The sequence below is a fragment of the Aquarana catesbeiana genome, linkage group LG03 (genome assembly GCF_042186555.1).
Source record: "Aquarana catesbeiana isolate 2022-GZ linkage group LG03, ASM4218655v1, whole genome shotgun sequence".
Lineage (NCBI taxonomy): Eukaryota > Metazoa > Chordata > Amphibia > Anura > Ranidae > Aquarana > Aquarana catesbeiana.
In genome coordinates, this window is record NC_133326.1 from 130,283,943 (window position 1) to 130,306,530 (window position 22,588).

Consider the following 22,588-nt stretch of genomic DNA (forward strand, 5'->3'; position numbering starts at 1 on the left):
GCACATAATTGGATAATTGGAATGAATATTCACAGTTTCTTTTTCAAAGAGTCTCAACATCTTTAGTAAACCAGCCTCAATAACTATACAGGGAAAATTTTTCTCCCCCTGTAAATACAGACTGGCTATGCCTTATGGTAAATCGAACCCTGATGTTAAAGCATTTACTCTCTCAATCAACATTAAATATTTGTAATCCTCATGCTGCTAGCCTTAGTAAATAGATAGGAAGGTAAATTATATTAACTTTTTATTACTTTTTTTTTTTACATTTCTTCAGTTGTTTCCTAGTTTTTTGCTTAGGCCAAAATTATGTCACACATCCCAGGAATATTTATGGCATTTTTTTACATTTATTTTGAGGAGGGGAGGAAGGACTTTCTCAGCTAAGCACACCCTCCTGCCTTAATGCCTGCCCTAAGGGCAGATGAATTCTAGGAAGTAAATACTACATGAATCATCTGCCCTCCCTTAAGATGACTGCAGCTAGAAATGCTAGTATGGAGACATGGATGGATAGGGGGGTTTGCTTTAAATATGAAAAATGAAGTAAACTGTGCTTAGCGATTGTGCTGCTCAGCTACAGTTAGGTTCTGCTTTAATGAAATAAGAGAAATGAATAAAACATATCTACAATGCACAATGTGGTCACGTATAATGATGCTTATTATTGCATTTAACATACTTGTAGTCGTAGATACAAATTTCATAAGAAGACAGTTCTTGCAAACCTAAATCAAAAATGTCTTAATACTTTTAATAAGGATGTGGTACACCCCTTCACTTGTTCTCATTTTTTACCAGCTGCTGTATTCCCTCTGAAAACCATTACTAATCAGCTATTCATGAAGTTTAAACAAAACAGCTTCAGAGCTGCTGGAGCAGAGTGAGCATTCTGATTTTTTTTTTGTTCAACAGATTTTGGGCTCTGAAACCCACTAAAAGCAACATTTCTGCTGCCCTAAAATCCACATCATAAAGGGCACCTAAAGTGCCTTCAATGTTGTGTACCATTATTTTCAATAATATAATTCCCATCTATGCATTTTCTTGCAATTTATTGCATGTCTTCTATAAGGATTAAAGTGATACTAAAATTAGTTTTTTTTTTTTTTTTCTTTAAAAATAACAAACATGTTATACTTACCTGCTCTGTGCAGTAGTTTTGCACAGAGCAGCCTGGAGCCTCCTCTTCTCAGGCCCTTTTCAGGTGCTCCTGGCTCCTCCCTCCTGCTAAGTGCCCCCACAGCAAGCATCTTACTATGGGGGAACCCGAGCCAAGCCACAGCTCATCCATTCAGACATGGAGCCATGGTTCAGCCCGGCCTCTCTCTCTCCTCATTGGCTAACCGACTTTGATTGACAGCAGCAGGCGCCAATGGTGCCGCTGCTGTTTTTCAGCCAATCAGGAGGGAGAGGCACTCGTGCACATTGTTGGATCAAGATGGGGCTCGGGTAAGTATTAGGGGGCCTGAGGGGGGCTGCTGCACACAGAAGGTTTTTTTATCTTATTGCATAGAATGCATTAAGATAAAAAGCCTTCCGCCTTTAGACCCACTTTAATAGGACAATATGTAAAATACTGGCAAACACAAAAAGCAAGCTTCCTTTCTAAAACACAAAAAAATAAAATACATAAAACATATCATATTTATTTTTAAAATGCACTGCAATACACAGCGACATTAATTTATTATTACATATTTTAGAAGAAATTGAACCTCATTTAAAGTATGTAAAGCAAGCAATTAGCTGAAGGCCAGCATTTCACAAGAACTAGAAATCTTATTTATATTGTGTTTGAGAATAGCTACTGTGAGGACATCTCAGGTGCTATAAAATGCCAACTTCTGATACCTGCGTGGAGTACGATTTCAAATGCTGGGTGTGCTTGCCAGAATGCCCTCCAGTTAAGAGAATTTTATAGTGCCCAGAAAGAGCCATTATGTACAATTTTGATGTTCTCCCATCTAGAATGGTGGCAAGAGCACACAAGTCTAGTCATTCCAATACATATAATCCACCCATGTAGGGCACATAGTAATGTTGAGTTTGTCTTTTAAAGATAGCATTTGGTACTTCTCTGGTGTTTTAATTTATTTAGTTTTAATAAGCAGAATTTAATTGCTACTATTTGAAAAAGAGAGAATATACTGAGAATGAATAGACAAAGAAGGTGCAAATTGGGCTAGTACATGGGAAAAAAGTAAGAACAAAGTTCTGTTTTTGGACTGTTTTTGGCAACCAGCTATAGTCCAGAATCTCGAGGTTTAGGCTAGACATGAGCAGCTTATTTGACCTAAAAGGTGTTAAAACACCAGTCAGAAAACAGCATTTATGTTTAAACATAGTAATTCATGAAAACAGTAAATATTAATTAATAGGCATAGATAGTACTGCAGAAATCTGTAGGATAAGTAACGTGTTTGGGATGTCATCATCCTTAGGAACACGTAAGAACAACAGGTAAGGTGATCGTGGTGATATGGCTAAAGCAATATACTTTGATACTGTAATAGAGTAAGGGCCTATCACACCTCCCCCACTGATCCACAAACGGTGGAAATGTGAAGACCGAAAGTAGAAATATAAACTGCCTGGCTGTGCATCAAGTATCCATATTAGTTCAGGTCAGGGGAATATTTAGTAGAGTATTTACTTTAAAATGTGTCCAAGACTGTTGAGAGTGGGTTGAATTTATTGTTTTATAGCCTGAGTCTTTTACAGGCTTTGCTTGAATAAATATATAGATTTTTTCTTTTGATAGACAAATATATGGGAGCAAAAAAGAAATTGAATGACAAGCACCAGTAGTCTGAAGTAGACAGTACATATAAATACCAGCAAAATGGTAATCCCTGTATATACATTGAGGGGTGGTTGAACTGGGCAGAGGAAAGATCCTAAATTACATATTTTTTAAGGTCAGGTAGGTTAGTTTAAGCTTCAGGATTTATGAAATATGCCATTTTATGGGGAAATTCAACTGCCAGATGAGCCTACCTACTTCAAAGATGGCTTGGTGCAACAAGAACTTGTATATGTGTCCAGTCATAATGCTAGACCCAATATAGTAGGTTTTAGTGAAATATAACATACTGTGATATTCACATAGCTACTGAATTAGGAATCCATGGGACTAATTTCAATAACTTACTGTCATCTTCCCAGTAAAAGATAGGTAAAATTGATTAGTATTAGGTGTATTAAGGACAGTCAATAGTCCTTTTTCACTCTTGGAAAGGAGATTGTTATTCTATGCCACTGAGACATAGCCATTAAAAAAAGGAAGCTTAAAGCAAACCTATGCTATAGAAATATTGCTGACTTCACCTTTTGAAAACACCAGTTGGCTGTTGTTCTAATCCAAAGGCTTTAATATTTTGAAGTCACTTACCTGGAACAAATATGCAGATTGGAAGTTACTTTCTGTTGCTTGTTTAGTATCAAGCGTCAGAAAGTATTGAGGCCAGAGAAGGCCAGGCAATTGTTAGTTTGGCAATTGGTAGTTTAAGAAGGCCATGTTATCCACCCAGTATAGGCTTCTTTGAAGCAGACGTAATGTCGTGCATATACATTGAGCAAACATAAAAGAAAACAGCATTCCAAAAAATTTAAGATGACAATTATCCTGACAACAATTTGAGGTTTATATGGCACAGACCCACACACACAGACATCACCTGGTAAAAATTTTGGGGAGTAGCTAATAGACAGGTGTCAGGAACCATAAACCAGGCACAGACAGAAAATGCAGTTAAAATCACACCTTTAATAAAATAGCAAAACATAACAGTTCAAGAACATAATCAAAAACTGAAGTCAGAGTTTGGATGCCGGAGCGGGTAATGAGACAAGCTGTGTTCAGGAAGCAAGGAATAAGTGTATTAAGGAGCAAAACAAGTATCAGAACAAAAGTCAGCCAGGCCAAGTCATACACATAAACACACTGGAGACCATAGACCACGCAAGGGCACAGAGGAAATGAGCAAAGCTGTTTAAACAGCCAAAAGGGGTTGGCTGTAGGGTGGACTAATGAGGCAGGTAATATTAACCAGGTGAGTCACTGTGGAAACCACACGTGGCTGGTAATTTACCGACAGCTGAGCAGCCTCTGTACACTGAAATAAAAGAGCTGCTGATAAATAGCAGGAGCCCAGCTCTGACAACAGGTTAGAAAACTTTGTCCATGCAACTCGGAAAAAAAAGAAACCTTGTGGTGCTGCAACCCCTGAATTTGTGTTCGCTGAAACAGGTGCTATGCCAGTATATACGCTGTACATACTGTAGACAGACATAAGAAAACTAAGAAATCCGACACCAACTTGACTTATGATAAAACAGTTCAAGCTTTATTCAGTATCCATCAAGACATAAAAGTATCCATCATATAAAAGAATTGATGTGTTTCTGCCCCCACTGTAGGGTCTTAGTCATAAATATATCAAGTCGGTGCCGGATTTCCCAGTTTCCCTATATTTTCCATGCAGCATCGTCCCAGAATTAGTTCTACCTGCCATAGGTTGATTTATGCTTGATATGAATTCTAATTCTTTTGAAAGCCAAGGGCAAGGATAATATGCATCAAGGCAGCTTTACTAAGATAGGCTTTCATGATTCTCCTTAGCTACAAATGACGGCCCTGATCACGTGATGGCTGTGTTCAATCACAGCCATCACAATGTAAACAGAGACGCGTGTCTCTGTGACAGTTCTCCCCACCAAGCTCAGTGAGAGCTCATTGCGGGGGGAGCTGGAGAATCTGCAGCTCTGTGACAGCTCTCTGTGTAAGGATGATTTTACACAGAGAGCTGTCACAGATCCTCCCACAAACAGTACACCAAGCACCACTGCCCCCCTGTCCCCATACACATGTCAGTGTCCCCATAAAACATCTGTCACAGTACACAAAACATCTGTCTGTCCCCATCACATTTGTCACAGTGCACAAAACATCTGTCTGTCCCCCAGACACAGACCAAATAATATACACTGATATGGGTTATTTTTACCAAAGAAATGTAGCAGTATAATCTTTGGTCAAAATTTATGAAGATAAATTACTTATTTGCAAAATTTTATAACAGAAACGAAGAAAAATGCATTTTTAAAAAAACCATTACGGTCTTTTTTCATTTGTAGCGTAAAAAATAACCCCAGTAGTTATTAAATACCACCAAAAAAAGCTCTATTTGTGTGGAAAAAAATGATAAAACTTTCATATGGATACAGTGTTGCATGACCGCGCAATTGTTATTCAAATTGTGACAGTGCTGAAAGCTGAAAATTGGTCTGGTAAGGAAGGGTGTGAAAGTGCCCAGTATTGAAGTGGTTAACAATGGCACAGACAGCAATAAAAACTGACAAGGGTTCTAATCTCTCTCCACTACACCAAATTTTTGCCTTTAGTTATACTTTAAGATTTAATGTTACTGTTTATACTTTTAGCGAAATTGTGTTTGAAGCTTCTAGCAAACAGCAGTAGCTGGATTGAAGTGCTATTTAATTCATTTTTAATATTCAAAGCAAACTCACCCATCAATCCGTGTCCCCATGCTTTATTTTGTTGAGAAATCACCCCCCTAGTATTTCTAGCCGCAGCCATCTTGAGTAAGGGCAGATGATTCATGTAGCATTTACCTCCCAGAGTCCATCTGCTCTTAGGTTAAGCATGCAGGCAGGATGTTGTGCTTAGCTGAGAAAGCCCCTTCTCCTCTCCTTCAGATGACAGAAAAAAAAAGCCCATGAAGACTCATGAGGTGTATATCATCAATTTGGCCTAGGCCAGAAATCAAGAAGCAACTGAAGAAATATATATATAAAAAAAAAGTTTAAAACAAATAAACATAATATATCTTACTGCTATCTGTTTACTAATACTACCAGCATAATACGGATTAAAAATAGTAAATGTTGATTGAGAGAGTAAAGTTCCGCTTTAAGACTTACTGGAAGTTTGAGGTTTGAACCTAGACTGCAAGTCCACATTAGCAATGTTAATCAGACCCAGTGTCAAGAAATATTTGTAGCCTGTGATATGTGTCACAATGCTAGTCTAGAGGTGTCACAAGTATTTATGTGTAGCAGGAAACCTCAGTGACATGCATTCACATATGTGAAATATATTTTAATGGTAAATGAAAAGGCTGTTGATAGAAGCAAGACAAATGTAATTTAAGTGATTGTCTTGATTTAGGTAGCAAGCTTTCAGAACTACTTGTGTCAGTTTGCCAGGCATGGTGTACACATAGCAAATAATATGTCATATTTGTATATCCATGGAACATCAGGTCAGATATATGATTATCCATAGCCATTAGATATGGAGGGCCAGACAAGTCTGTGTCAAAAAGGTTTGCAAGAGAACAGAATATACAGTTTGATTTGCTTAGTACAGAGCTAGAGCGCAGAGGTTTTAGATCTGAATGGGGTGTATTTTTCTATATAGTCCCCAGAAAAGTGTTGTCAGCAGTACTTATCGCTATGCTCATGCCACTTTTAAACAAAACACATTGTGGGCATTAATTAAATTCAATGTTGCTATTACTTTCGATGTCTAAGGCAATTAAATTCATACACTGAGCAAATTTCTTTCCTGCATGGAAATTTGCTCCATTCCCCCACCAACGCAGACCGTGCTGATGCAGGAAACCCTCCTGCCAGGCCATTGTTTTCTCCTGGGGTGGGGGGGGGGGGGCGGAGTGAGTAGTAGAAGCCATCCCTGAAAATTGCAAGAGAGTCCGGCAGGCTGGTTCTACCAAAGTTGATTGATCGATCAACTTGGTACATTCAGACTGCCCATTAACAGTTCGAATCCCGGACGGTTCCTGCTGAACTTGCCAAGATTCGAACCGTGTATGGCTGACCTAAGCAAGGTTTTACTTCTGGTAACCCCAGCCTAAACCCCCTACTGCCAACTACCAACGAGAAGGAAAACATAATCTCTCATCTGCTCATTCTGGGAGCAAGTAAACAGTTTTTCAGAAGAAGACAAATTATCTTGATTCATCTTGCAGCTTGGGAGGGCCTCCAATGGTTTCAGCATACACCTAGCATGGAAAAAAAAGATAGGGGAAGTTGCTTGTCTTGGTGCAAAGTTAATGATTGTTCAGTGTCTGCTCTGAGGTGTTACAGGTTTATACCACATTGCAAGCTAGATTTAAGAATTTGTGACGTACACAAGTTCAGTCTAAAGAAGAAAGATAAATACAACCATACATTTTTGAGGTTAGAGAGCTCATGTGTCCTTTATGATAACTGAATACACCATTTGTACACAGTCAGGAGGCACACTTTTTAGTGGGCTTACCTTTTAATGTCCCACTCAGTACTGTACATCTTTATGTAGCATGTAAGTGCGTTTGTGTTAATAGACTGCAAAACACTACAGTGTCTCATCTAGACTAGTGTTTCTCAACTTTTTTCAGTCAAGGCATCCTTTAAAATGTACAATCTTGAGGCACCCCATTCTAAAATTAAAAAAAAAAAATAGTCTTACAGCAGCAACATTCACACACATAGGACACCCAATGTTAGAGGCGATTTATTCTTCTAAATCAAATACACCTTTGCTCACTGGTACTCACTAGTATTCCAGTGTTTCTCCTCTCCCTCCCTCAGCTAATGTGACCCCAGTGCTAAAGGAGAGGGGCAGGGGAGGGGCAACCAGGTATGCTGTGTGGGCGCCCCATGTCCTCCTTATCAACTTAAGAAGTCATTGGTTGTTAATATGTCAGCAGCTGAAATTTTGTAATGGTGCACAATGAAAACCTGTGGCTTTGTGTAACTAAAAGGCTAGCTTCACCTACCCGCTGGTTTGTATACAATTTTTGAGCAATATTTAGGCACTTTGTCAAGGTACACCTGAAGAAACCTGAAGGTACCCTGGTTGAAAAATGTTGATCTAGACAACTGTCCACTATTGACTACATGCAAAACATTAAGCAATGAGTAACGTATAGTGACATAATATGGAGGGTAATACAAGCTATACACACAACATATTTAAATGAAAAAATAGTGGCACTAATGTCACAGTATTAAAGTGAAACAAATGCTAAAACAATTTCAATAAGACCATAACATAAACTACAAATTGAAAAATAAAAAGGTGAAAAAGCAGTTTCAATTAAAGTCTGTAAAGGTGATGAATTCCAAGTGATTAAACCAGTGACAAATCTTCTAATACTCAAAATGAACTTCTTTTCACCACACCGTATGTTGCAGTGATTCCGCTCCCTTTAAGAAATTCACTCATCAAATTTAAATGCCTTGCATTCTTATGCTCGGCATCAACACTTTTAAACCCACCAGGGTTAACAGTACTTCTGATATCCGACCGTGCACAACAGAAGAGGATTGCTCCACATGTGAATGAAAAAAGTGCTTCCAATAGTGTAATAACGTAAAAAACATTTATTGTAAAAAGCAAAATCTTCAACCATTAACCTCCCTGGCGGTATGATTATTTCAAATTTTAGGTACTGAAAGTGGTACCATTATTTTGCACAGAAATTTGGCGTTTTATATTGTAGGCCTGTAATTATTAGGAATAATTCACTTAAATCTGTCCAAACAAGAGTCTAGTAGACATCCCGGGTATGATAACGTTTGAAAAACTAAATAAAAAATTATAATATAATAAATAACTATAAATAATTATAACAAATAATAATATAATAATAATAAAAATTATTCAATAATGTAATCAAATCAAAAACACTGAAATTTGCTCAGTTGCAGAATTGTCGCTTTCGTTACTTTTAGTGTTTGGTGACGGATTTCCCCACAAATCACTATCCCTCAATTCTGCGAGTGAATCTAATTTACTATCGCTGTTTTCTAGCTGGTCTAAAGCCACTTTTGATGTAAAGGGACAGTTTTGGTTGCTATGGACAATCTCCAGTTTCCAGGCAGAAAGAACAGTTTATATAATATAAAACTGCATGCAGGACACTGGGGAGACCACTAGGGACAAAGGGGATGTGTAATTATTTGAAACAGTACTGTAATCTGTAAGATTACAGTATACTGTATCTATACTGTGTGTTTTACTTTTTGAATTTGCCGCCAAACTCCGTCCCCGTGCGTCGCAACGCTCGCAGGGAACGGAACTCGGCACTGTGAATCGAGAGAGACATGGCGGCTCGCCAATCACAGCGGGGAGACATCGCAGGATCCAGGCGACAAGGTAAGTAAACTCTTCCTGGATCCTGCGATGAAATCCCGAGTCTGGCTCAGGGATACCGCTTTTGGTATTTAAAATCCACCCCGAGCCAGATTTAGGAATACTGCCAGGGGGGTTAAACTCACATCAATTCAATCACAAAAAAGCATCAAAGGCAAACTCCTGTTAGCGAACTGTAGCGGTGTATTGTGATTACGGTGGACACACGATGCAGCCTCTATATCTCACCCTCACTAACTAACTCATCAGTATCGATACGTCACATCAGGGATGTGTTTTAATATAATACATCAGATGTGGGTGTGGCGCTATTCTGGTGTCAAGCAAGGTACCATACCCCGATGCTTATCACCTGCTAATAGACCAGTGTGAGGTTTTTGGGATGACTTGAATTCCCAAAACACTTTATTCCGAAAAAACAAAACCATAAATAATATTAATAAAATACATGAAAATATTGCGTGAATGATTTCCTTCAGATAGTGGCTGACTAATCCTGCTCACCATCTACCAAGTGGTACTACTTAGCAAAGTGTACAATTGTTACATACATTCATCAAAATGTCGATGAGGGAGGGGGAGGGGGGGGGAGGAGAGGGGGGGGTGGAGGAAAAATGGAGGGGAAGGGAGAAGAAGGAATATGAGGTCCAGGCAGTGATAAAGTGACTTGTGCTCAGAAAGAAGAACATAAAAAAGAATGGGTGCCCATAGCGTAAAAACGTTTAAAACTTTTATTCAAAGATAAATAGAATGGTACTCACATTATGAAAATGTCAATATAGCATGAAAGATATATGTTAACTTAAACATGATCCGGCAAGCCAGAGACTGCTGCACAGTGGCACAAACTGTGACCGCGCAATACCCCTGCAGGGGTGACAGTATCCGGTAAGTGTTTGCACAGTAGGAGCACGTTTTAAAGGCACAGTCACAAAAGCACCCTGGAAGAAGAAGATTGTTTTTCACAATATTGTTTTACCAAGAGGAAAAAGTTTGCAGGCACAGCATAACCTGGGCCTTTCGAATTTGGACTATTTGAAACAATATTTGTTTTTTTGTTTTTTGGATCACCACCTGTTTCTGAGCACAAGTCACTTTATCACTGCCTGGACCTCATATTCCTTCTTCTCCCTTCCCTTCCATTTTTCCTCCACCCCCCCCCCCCCCTCTCCTTCCCCCCCTCCCTCGTGGACATTTTGATGAATGTATGTAACAATTGTACACTTTGCTAAGTAGTACCACTTGGTAGATGGTGAGCAGGATTAGTCAGCCACTATCTGAAGGAAATCATTCACGCAATATTTTCATGTATTTTATTAATATTATTTATGGTTTTGTTTTTTCGGGATAAAGTGTTTTGGGAATTCAAGTCATCCCAAAAACCTCACACTGGTCTATTAGCAGGTGATAAGCATAGAGGTATGGTACCTTGCTTGACACCAGAATAGCGCCACACCGACATCTGACTTTCTTCCAGCACAGCTTTTTCCACCTAGGTGGCAATTGCATCTGTGGAGGCAGCAATTCTGAGCTGTAGTTGCATTTATCTCCACTGCGCGGATTCACCATTACTCTTCTATAATATAATACATTAGTAATACATTTTGATTGTTAGAAGATTTGTCACTGGTTTAATCACTTGGAATTCATCACCTTTATGGACTTTAATTGAAACTCCTTTTTCACCTTTTTATTTTTCAATTTGTAGTTTATGTTATTTGTTTATTTTGTTTGCATTTTGTTTGCATTTGTTTCACTTTAATACAGTGACATTAAGAGCCCATTCACACAGAGGCAACACGACTTCCAGCACGACTTTGGGAGGCAACTTGGACACGACTTGAGTATGAATCACAGCACGACTTGGGGCAACTTACAACACAACTTGAAGTCGCTCCAGGACAGGGAACTTTACAAGTGGCCAATCAGAGCTTATCAGCTGTGTGTGAGAAGGAGGGGGCTGGCTGTTTAGTGGAGGAAATTACTTTCTGTTTCTTTTCTGCTTCCTGTAAAGTTGCCTCAGTATGAACAGTGATCAGACTTGGAGGCAACTTCCATTGAAATCAATGGGTACAAGTTGCCTTCAAGTCGGATTGAAGTAGTACAGGAACCTTTTCTGAAGTCGGAGCAACTGCAGCAGTGTGCATTAAGACAGATCCATTCACTTACATTGATTTTTTCGTGTAGCGCGACTTGAGGCGACTAGGGGCGACTTGAAGTCGGATCCAAAGTTGCCCCTGTGTGAATGGGCTCTAACGCCACTATTTTTTCATTTAACCGCTAAGCCACCGCCCACCGTCATGACGGCTGGATGAGGCTTCTGTTGTTCTGGGAGGACGTCATATGACGTCCTCGCCTTCCCGAGCCACTAGGGTGCCCGCTGCGTCGCTCGGGACCCGGTGCGCGTGCCCGGCGGCCGCGATGTCCGCCGGGCACCCGCGATTGCCGGGTAACAGAGCAGGAGCGTGGATCTGTGCATGTAAACACAGATCCACGTCCTGTCAGAGAGGAGAGGAGACCGCTGGCGTGTCCCTTGTACATAGGGACAGCGATCGGTCACCTCCCCCAGTCAGTCCCCTCCCCCCACAGTTAGAATCACCTCCTTAGGTCATACATTAACCCCTCGAGCGCCCCCTAGTGTTAACCCCTTCCCTGCCAGTCACATTTACACAGTAATCAATGCAATTTTATAGCATTGATCGCTGTATAAATGTGAATGGTCCCAAAAATGTGTCAAAAGTGTCCGATGTGTCCGCCGCAATATCGCAGTCACAATAAAAATTGCAGATCGCCGCCATTACTAGTAAAAAATAAATAAATAATAAAAATGCTATAAATCTATCCCCTATTTTGTAGACGCTATAACTTTTGCGCAAACCAATCAATATACGCTTATCGCAAATTTTTTTTACCAAAAATATGTAGAAGAATACATAATGGCCTAAACTGAGGAAAAAATTTGTTAAAAAAAAAAAAAAATGGATATTTATTATAGCAAAAAGTAAAAAATATTGTGTTTTTTCAAAATTGTCCCTCTTCTTTTGTTTATAGCGCAATAAATAAAAACCGCAGAGGTGACCACCAAAAGAAAGCTCTATTTGTGGGGAAAAAATGATAAAAATTTCATTAGGGTGCAGTGTAACATGACCGCGCAATTGTCATTCAAAGTGCGACAGCGCTGAAAACTGAAAAATGGCTTGGGCAGGAAGGGGGTTAAAGTGCCCTGTATTGAGGTGGTTAAATACGTTTACATTTCACTTTAAGTGGCAGCTCTAGTGTAGTTTATTTGAATGAGCGCAGTGGTGGAACATCAAGCATAGGTGCGTGGGACTTGCTGACCAACAGTTGGATATACACACAAGATACCAGGATGTTACTGCCCACATGGAAAGACTCAGTGTTATTAAAGCGGAACTACACTGTATCTTAGCACCAGAGACTAAAAAACGCTATTTAATTCATTTTTAATATTCAGAGCAAACTCACCCATCCTTCCATGTCTCCATCCATGCTTTATTTTGCTAAGAAATGACTTTGAAAAACATTTCCTAGCAATTCTGGCCATGGCCATTTTGAGTAAGGGCAGATGATTAATGTAGCATTTACATCCTGGAATCCTTCTGCCCATAGCTCCAGATTGCAGGCAGGAGGGTTTGCTTAGCTGAGAAAAACCATCATCCCCTCCTGAAGACTGCTGGGATATACTGCATCATTTGCCAAGGCCTAGAAACCAGAAAGTAACCGAATAAATGTAAAATAGTCAATGTTGACTGAGAGAGTGAAGTTCCATTTTAAGAAAGTCTTTTCCTGCTTACGGAGAAACTGAGGAAGGACCTATGCAGAGATGATGTTAGCAGTTCTCCTTAACATGAGGTTGTCATCTGTCAATGTAAGGCAAAGCAACAGGGTCAGTTAGAATCTCCAAAGCCAGCAAAACATCCCCCGACTGTAAAATACTTTATCTAAAGGCCCATTGCCTTGGGATTGCATTTATAGATATACTTTTTTCTAGATAAAAAATGTGATAGTTGTCCTTAAGCCCACGTTCACATTGGGCTGATTTGGCATGCGATTTGACATGTCAAATCGCATGCCAAATCGTCAGCTTTTGCCGGCAATGACACTGTCCAAATCAGTGTGACGCCAACTTTGTGGTGCCGCACTGATTCCCAAAAGTAGTTCCTGTACTACTTTTGGTGACTTCAGGGGCAATTTAAATAGACATCTGAGCAGGAACCCGCACAGATGTCTGTCAAATCGACCCCGAAGTCAGAACGCGTTGCCAGTTTGAAATCGTGCAAGTTCAGCTGAACTTACGCGATTTCAAACCTGCATCAATGTGAACCTGGGCTTAAACTGATTGAATAATTTCAAAGTTTAGGGTCCAGCTGCAGAAGCTAAACTGCACTGCATGGTGTGCTACACTGTATGCAAAGTATAACATGCTGAGCTCTATTTCTGCATCTTACATCCGTTTGTAAAGCTAATCTGTGTAAATTATCTTTAGAGAATAGAGAATAGTTTATAATGATGAGTCATGCTATCTACCAGATGCACAAATTTAATACATGAAGCTAATTAGTATACCATATTGGTATAGAGGATGGCAAGTTTAGCATACAGCTGTATGCAGCACCATATCCATATCTAATATGCAAAGATACAAACAGACCCATGCTTTTTACCTTTCAGTCTCAAAGTTGTTCCCATCCCCTCTGTCACTGCCATGTTTTCATGCCTCAACTTACTGTATCTTTTCTTTTACAACCTAAGAAGGAGTAAAATGATCATTTTGGATGAAGCAGATTACAGAGTTTATAGTACAACTAATGTATTTCTCTGGACCTGTAGGAGTCCAAGTGGATGGACTGGTCTTAAACCAATAGTGTTGATGACTGACCTGCAAGAGTTCAGATAAATATAGTAAATTCATATTTCTAGATAAGATTGCCATCTGACCTAGAAAAGTGGGTCAGATTACATTGTATATTAACCACTTCAGCCCCGGAAGGATTTACCCCCTTCCTGACCAGTGCGTTTTTTGCGATTCGGCACTGCGTCGCTTTAACTGACAATTGCGCGGTCGTGCGACGTGGCTCCCAAACAAAATTGACGTCCTTTTTTTCCCACAAATAGAGCTTTCTTTTGGTGGTATTTGATCACCTCTGCGATTTTTATTTTTTGCTGTATAAACAAAAATAGAGCGTCAATTTTCAAAAAACGCATTATTTTTTACATTTTGCTATAATAAATATCCCCCAAAAATATATAAAAAAAATTTTTTCCAAGTTTAGGCAGATACGTATTCTTCTACATATTTTTGGTAAAAAAAAATCGCAATAAGCGTTTATTGATTGGTTTGTGCAAAATAATTTTTAATAATTTTTTTTTTACTAGTAATGGCGGCGATCAGCGATTTTTATTGTGACTGCGACATTATGGCGGACATGTCGGACATTTCTGACACATTTTTGGGACCATTGTCATTTATACAGCAATCAGTGCTATTAAAATGCACTGATTCCTGTGTAAATGACACTGGCAGTGAAGGGGTTAACCACTAGGGGGCGGGGAGGGGCTAAGTCAGTACTAGGGATGTGTTCTAAATGTAGGGGGGATGAGCTGTGTGTGACATCACTGATCTCTGCTCCCGATGACAGGGAGCAGAGATCAGTGACACTGTCACTAGGTAGAACGGGGAGATGCTGTTTACATCAGCATCTCCCCGTTCGTCCTCTCCGTGAGGCGATCACGGGTATCCCCGCGGACATCGAGTCCGCGGGACCCACGACCTGACTCACGGAGCTCGCGGCAGGCGTGCGCGCGCACGGCGGGAGATTCAAAGTAACGTACAGGTGCGTTACTTTGCGCAGCCACGCCATTCTGCCGACGTATATCTTACAGGCAAGCGGTTAATAAATGCTTAGCTGGAGTGAAGTACTGTAAAAGCCCAGGAATAAACCCAAGTTTAGCCTATAACGAAGAATAGTATTTCCAAGTTGCATTGCCTGAAAAAAATGTGGGGTTAATTTAGGGGTTTTAAAATTTGAAAACTTTTACAAGCAGTGGCTAAATATTCAGGATCTGACCCTTGTGAAATCTTTCCATTTGCTGTATAATCTTGACTATATAGCTTTTATAGCTCTTACACTTGGGATATTGTTTATAAAACTTTCACCAAACATTCATTGCTGAGTAAATCATTTTCCTTTCAAGCACATGCCCAAGGAAGATTCACCTGCAGTAAATATTTGATGAACGTCGGCTTAATCTTTACAAAATCTGCAGCTGATTCAGCTCCCTTCCTGTGTCATTTAGTAGGATAAATAACTGTTTTCAATACTCATTTTAAAGTAATGTATTATAGAAGCCATGCCAGAGACATAACATAGTGCAGATTAGATTCTGTTCAGCTGGGCACAGTTTCTGTCTTTTATAGCCAAGTATTTAACCAGAATCAATGCACCAAGTTTTCATAGTGATCCAGCAGAAAATGCCAGATCAGTCCTCCTGTGTATTAGGAATGAAACCTGTACCTTCATTTCAAACATTATTCTATTTTTTATTTACCTGGAAAATATAGAAATGAGGAAAGGGCCAAAAAAAGACTGGGCATGGTGCTTCACTCTCATTTCCTTAGACCTCACACAGTGCACAGCATAGACCTAATCCAGTGCCTGCAGATAAACATTGGCAGATCATCAGTGTGGACATGCTAATACTAATCCTTTTTGTTGGCTTAGAAAAAGAACAAATGCATGACTGAAACCATTGATAAGGGATTAGTGCAAATAACAAAATGTTCCAAACGTTACTATTTTGTGACATTTACATTATTAAATCGATGTAAGTTGTGACAGCTCATGGTGTTTGCATTATTATAGGAAATTGATGGCTCTCATTTGCAGACACCAACATTTGGGTTATTGAACTGTCCAGTTACCAATAAAACTGAATTTATCAACCTCTAAATAGCTTTCTGCTATTGTCTGACACACAACCTGCAACCTTATATTCTAGGACAGTAAAATACCTATTCGGCATCAGTGTGAGTGAGGTAATGACCTTTCTACTAATATACAGATTGTAAGTCAGACAATGGCAGCTTCCAGAAGATGAATATTTACCTTACCTTAAATACAGGTATGTGATTTTCATTAACTAAGGCAGACTATGGGTTGAGAGAAAGAAAATTGCTCAATACCTCCATCAACACAATGTACATGGAGTATTCCCACCTGCTGCACTACTGAATTCTGACAGCTAGAGGTTTCCCAGCCATCAGAATGCAATGATCACTACTGGCTGCTGGCAGTGATTGGGCGAAAAAACCTGAAAGGCTGATTGTACTGAATTCGATCAGTGCAACCAGCCTGCCCATAGATGGATTGAATTTCATCCGGTTCCTGCTGAACTGCTCGAATTTCGATCCTTCTATGGCCAGCTTAGAAACTGTGTATTCAATGAATGATATATCTGCTCCTTTAGAATCATGATAGGTTGCCCATAAACCAATCAGCAGCAAAACTTTTTTTTAGTTTTGGATAATCAAGTAAGGAAGAGTTAGCATCTTTGTCATTTTTTTCCCTAGTTTTGCCTTTGCTGAGGATATTTCTCATCACATACCATCCTGGTGACGCTCATCACAATGACAGGAAATCTCTCCAATGGGGGACAGAAAAAACTGACAGAGGTGCTAAATGTTTTCCACTCTATTCAAAACTTAAAAATGTGGTCAGAGTTGGTCTTAAATACCTTGTAGTCAGTAATAACAAGATGGAAATTATATTTAATCCATTCTGGCATTCAGAAAAACAGTTAGCAAAGGTTAGTAAGCTCAGACACCCTAATATATTATACACTGATCAGCCATATCTTTATAACTAGCATTATGCCTTTAGTTCTATTGCCTTCTTCACGTTACCATTGTAGTTGTAGTTATACATGGTAAAGTTAGCATCTAATATGATTAAATAGTGACTACTATATAAAAAAAGCTATACATTTCAGGCTTCTGTAAAAGCTAAAAAAATGTCATTAATATTTTTAGCTGCTGCACCTGTATACCCCCTTATGGGCCAAATCTTTTTTTTTTCTTTTGCAGCGTGGCCCTAAAACTTTATCATTACTTAAAGTGGTTCTAAAGGCAGACAATTTGTTTTACCTTAATGCATTCTGTGTTCTCCTCATTTCCTTAAACACAGCAGAGGAAGCAAATGGCTGCTGCTGCTGTCAATCACAGCTAGTGAGGTAGGAACGGGGGGCGGGACTGAGCCGTGCTCTGTGTGTCTTATCAACACACAGAGCTATCTCGGGAGCGAGCACACATGAGTGTCCCCGTAGCAAAAGGCTTGCTATGGGGGCACTCAGCAAGGAGAAGGGGCCAGGACCGCCAAGGGGGTACCCGAGAAGAGGAGAATCACGGTGGTCCTGTGCAAAACCATTGCACAGAGCAAGTAAATATAACACATTTGTTATTTTATAAAAATAAAAATTTTGACTTTACAATTACTTTAAGATACATATATTGTTTTTTTTTCACTATGCAATCATATGCAAAAAGGTATAACAAAATGAAAAAAAGCACACTTCTTTCTAGTTTGACCAGTGTTAATCATAAAACAACTAGTGTTACTGTGTACTAAAATGTTTAATTTTTTATACATGTCCTGGTTATAGGGACATTAAAATTTTGTTTTTGGTTGCAAAGCATGGTGAAGTTATGTACACATGAAACAAAGGCTTTTTTTTTTTTTTTTTATTCAATTTTGCCTATACTTTTAATGCCATGCAAAAAAATCTAAGCAAACAAAAAAAAATATTAGAGGTAAACATATTTCAAAAACATCTGAAAAATAATGTTTAATAGAAACTACGAAATTAATATTTCTTGTAAGATTGCCTTCACTGATATCATGTGCAGATCAAAGAGAATCCTCCTGATATGCACATAGAGGAACTGGTGTTCCTTTAGTAGTGGCTGAACAACTGCATCATGAAAAATGATCAGGGTGTCTGCAACTGGTTAACAGGTGATGAAACATTTAAATGTATTTAGCTCCACTGGTACTAAAGCAGCTCTAGATATCATTGCAAGCTCCGTATGTAACTCCAAAGGGTAAATATACATGCAAAAAATAAATTCAAAGACAGAGTGAATTGGAAAGCTCCGATAATTTAAAAAAGATTTAAAAAAGGGATATAATTGTACGTAAAATAAAGTGATCAGACCGTATCACCAAGACAAATCATCCTGAGTAATGCCACATCATGTAAACAGATTCTGAAACACTCTTGCTAAGTTGCTGTCAGTAGGAGTGGATGCAAGCCTGAGGTGCTCACTAGGAAAACCGTCCTTCCTTTTGGTTCTCCAAGTGTTCACCTAAGGGCTCATGCACACTACAGCTCAAATGAGCTGAAAGAAGCGGCTCCTACAGGCTTTTGAGCTCTTTCGGGCTCTTATTTTTTTTGCCTAGAAACACCCCTCCCTATTAACCAATGTGTCCATGCACTCTAGGGCTTTTTCAGGCATATGCTCCTACAGGCAAAACCCCACCACCACCATCACCAAACTTGCGTTTTTGAGAGGAGCTAGTGCCCCACAGAGCTCAAACACACGTGAAGACGTGCATAAACGCGCAAAAATGTTTGTTGCTTTTTGCTTTGTTAATACAGTGGTTAAGACAATACTAAAGGAAACGGTGAAAAGAGAGCCTCACCTGCAGTAATTACTAGGGACCATGCAGCTTATAGATAAGGGAACTTTATTACACAAAAATATCAAATGGTAATACAGAAAATACCAGAAAAAAATCCAATCAACAACACCTCAGTAAAAAATTAATTAAAATAGACACGTTGTCTGATCAAGGTGCAGCTGTGTCATGAAAAATCCACACAAATACATATGTCAACATAACATCCCTGGGGTAATAAAGCATAGTGAAAGTCACTGTTGAAACACCATAGATTTATTTATTTATTTATTTATTTCAGGTACTTATATAGCGCCGTCAATTTACGCAGCGCTTTACATATACATTGTACATTCACATCAGTCCCTACCCTCAAGGAGCTTACAATCTAAGGTCCCTAACTCACATTCATACATACTAGGGACAATTTAGACAGGATCCAATTAACCTACCAGCATGTCTTTGGAGTGTGGGAGGAAACCGGAGTACCCGGAGGAAACCCACGCAGGCACAGGGAGAACATGCAAACTCCAGGCAGGTAGTGTCTTGGTTGGGATTCGAACCAGCAACCCTTCTTACTGCTAGGCGAAAGTGCTAGATAAGGAATATTCCCACAGTTTACGGGATGGTTGAGCAAAAATGGGGGCTCTGTGAGTGCAGCAAGGGGGGAAGCAAGTTTTTCCTATGACCACCATGGATAGCAACTCCAGGCACTAACGTGCTGTATGTAGTGCAAGTATGTATCCCAAGTCCAGAGTTTTCCACAGGAGGGTGAAGCTGTGAAGTAGTGATGCAGTAAGGTCAAATATAATTAACACTGTAACAGTGGTTAGGATATCAGTCCAGCGTATAGCATTGCATATTGTTCTCAGTGTGACCAGTGTTCACTGCAGTACAAAAAGACACAGCATAAGAGTACAGTGCATGGACCAATAGGTCCGCTCACAAAGCCTGGAAGCAGTGTGGACTTGCGTGGATACTGGCTGTAGCTTTCCCGCCCGCACATCCGTTGGATTTGAATCAGGGATGTGGCCGTGTTGCCGGTCAGGCACTAGGTCAGCGGCGGGTGCAGTATTATGGGATCCGGTCTCGTAACGGTCTCAGCGTCCCTTAGTTAAAATGAATGCCGTGGTACTCGCAGATTCCCGTGAGCATGTGCGAGCTAGCAAGCCAACATCGATGGTGAAGAAGAAGAGGCTCAAGCTGATTGGGCAAAACTAGTCGGTTGTCACGACACCACGTGAATGACGCACTGACGTCACCATCGATGTCGGCTTGCTAGCCTGCACATGCTCACAGGAATCTGCGAGTACTACGGCATTCATTTTAACTAAGGGACACTGAGAACTGGTTGTAAAGTTTAAGTTCTTTTACAGGAAAATTTACAATTAAATGTTTTATACAGTCTAGGGATAGACACGTGCTACATGGCCTATGTTATGCAGTACCTAAAGTGTTACTAAACCCAGGACCCTGAATTCACTATATCTGGTCTCCCACATTATTTTAGTAAATTTAAATACCTTTTCTCATCAGCAGTATATAGCAGTCTTGAGACCTTTATCAGTGTCCAGCCGAGCACTGGTTAAAGCTTGTAGGAGGAGTTTTCATTCTCCTCTGACTGTCCTAAGAGGCTGCATGACCCTCTGCCTGGACAGTGGTGATTGGCCTCTGAACATGCACCCCCCCCCAAAAAAAAAAAAAAAACACTCTCTAGCAATACACATCAAACTGAGCATGTTCAGAGTGCCTCATAGGGCTCTGTTCTATCAGCAGATAGATTGGGGACAGTGGAAGAAGGGGAGGATCAGAGAAGACAGGATTAAACAGCCTTTTTACACAATACTGAGGATTAACCCCTTAGGTTCCACAGTAAGTATAACAAGCATGCTTTACTGCATATACAGACTGATTTTTTTTTTTTGTGAGTTTAGTAACACTTTAACAAAGGCAGATAGCTTTTAATTACATACCATTTGCAAGCTGTGAAGGATATGGCAAATTGGAGCAGACACTTTGCAGCTCTCTTTCTCTCTTCCCACTGCAATGTCAGAACACAGGTGCCAAATGGACAGATAAAGTGTTCATTTAGGAAGCCTGGCCCTGCATGTCATTTCCCTTTGCAGTATTATGCTTGCTATAAAGTGACAGCTTCACTTATATTATTTTATTATTATATCACTTATATTATATTAATACGCATAATGATGACAATTTAAAATCTTGAAATGTTAACACTGGAGTAACTAAACTATTGAGGACCAACCTACCCTATACAGTGCCTGATAAAAATATATAGGTCCTTATATTAATCATCATTAATATTGGTATTGTACTAAATACCTTTACTACAGTTTAGCTCCCATAAAGTCTTAGCGGTCGTAATAGCTTAACGTGCAAGTTGTAGCATTTTACTAAAGTCATTGCAATAAGACCCACTGCAGTTGATTTAATCCCATTGCATAATACTTAAAGAATTTATTTTTTTCTTTTATTTCCACATTAGTTTACAAAGATATTTAGTCTAGTGCATTTAAAAGACCAATAGCAAATTGTAGGACCATTTTGGAATATTTTAGTAGATTTTCTCACATTGTATCTATATCTGTGTTAATAAAGCAATAATAAACTGACATCAGTAGGTACATTCACATCCACAATGTACCCATTATACACATAATAATGAATGGACAAGTTGGGTGAACAGAGATGATCTGTGTGTCATTTGATAGCCTGCTATAGTGCCTTGGACATACAGTAATGATATAAGCAGTAGATGGGGGTCCAAGGGATGGCCCACCACCATTGTACATTTATTAGCAAAATAATTAAAGCTGAACTCCAGCTTTTGATACACTTTACATAGTTTGTATGAGCCAAGCTGGCCCAAACGAACTATGTCACTCACTAACATGTGAGGCCACTGGATGTGCTGTATAAACTGTATATAAGTGAGGCTACATACAGCATACTGCACTGTGTTCCGGGTTCGAGCCAAGACTACCTGGCTCATACCCAGAACACAATAGAGTGTATCTGATTGGTGCTCAGCCACTCAGAGAAAGAGATGTATTCTAGCAAATAATGCAGTTACCGCTTTGTGACATCATCTGCCTCTTTGACTCAGCTAATCAGAGGAAGCTTTGTATTCAATGCTAAAATACATCACTTTCTCTGACTGACTGGCTGGCTGATAAGATAGACTCTATTGTGTTCCGGGTATGAGACTCGAACACAGTGCTGTATGCTGTACATAGCCTCAGCTACATATAGTTTATACCACACATCCAGTGGCCTCACATGTTAGTGGGGGACATAGTTTGTTTGGGCCAACTTGGCCCAAACAAACTATGTAAAGTGTATCAAAAGCTGGCGTTAAGCTTTAAGGTCCATTTTTGTAGCTTAAAATAAAAATATTTACAAAAAATGAAAACTTTCTATAAAATGAATGTGTAAATGCATTATACATTTAGGCCTCATGCACACTGGACATTTGCCCAGTTCTTCTGAATGCCTTTCTGAACATCACATGCTTTTAGGTGCTTAAGGCTTTTTTTTTCTGCCCAAACACTCCTCTCCTGAATGCGATTTTGGTGCTTTCAGATTTCTGCCCCTAAATGCTTCTGCGTCTAATCGCTTGTAAGCACCTATGTGTTTATGGACACCGGCTAACATAGAGGGCTGTTTAGAGGCAGGAAAAAAACAT

At 39.6% G+C, this 22,588-nt stretch overlaps 1 protein-coding gene across 4 annotated transcripts in view; it reads left to right on the plus strand.

Annotated features, from left to right (window-relative positions):
• Nucleotides 1-22,588, plus strand: part of SHANK3 (SH3 and multiple ankyrin repeat domains 3) — a 605,848-nt gene that overhangs the window by 576,434 nt on the left and 6,826 nt on the right. The gene's annotated exons all lie outside the window — the stretch shown is intronic.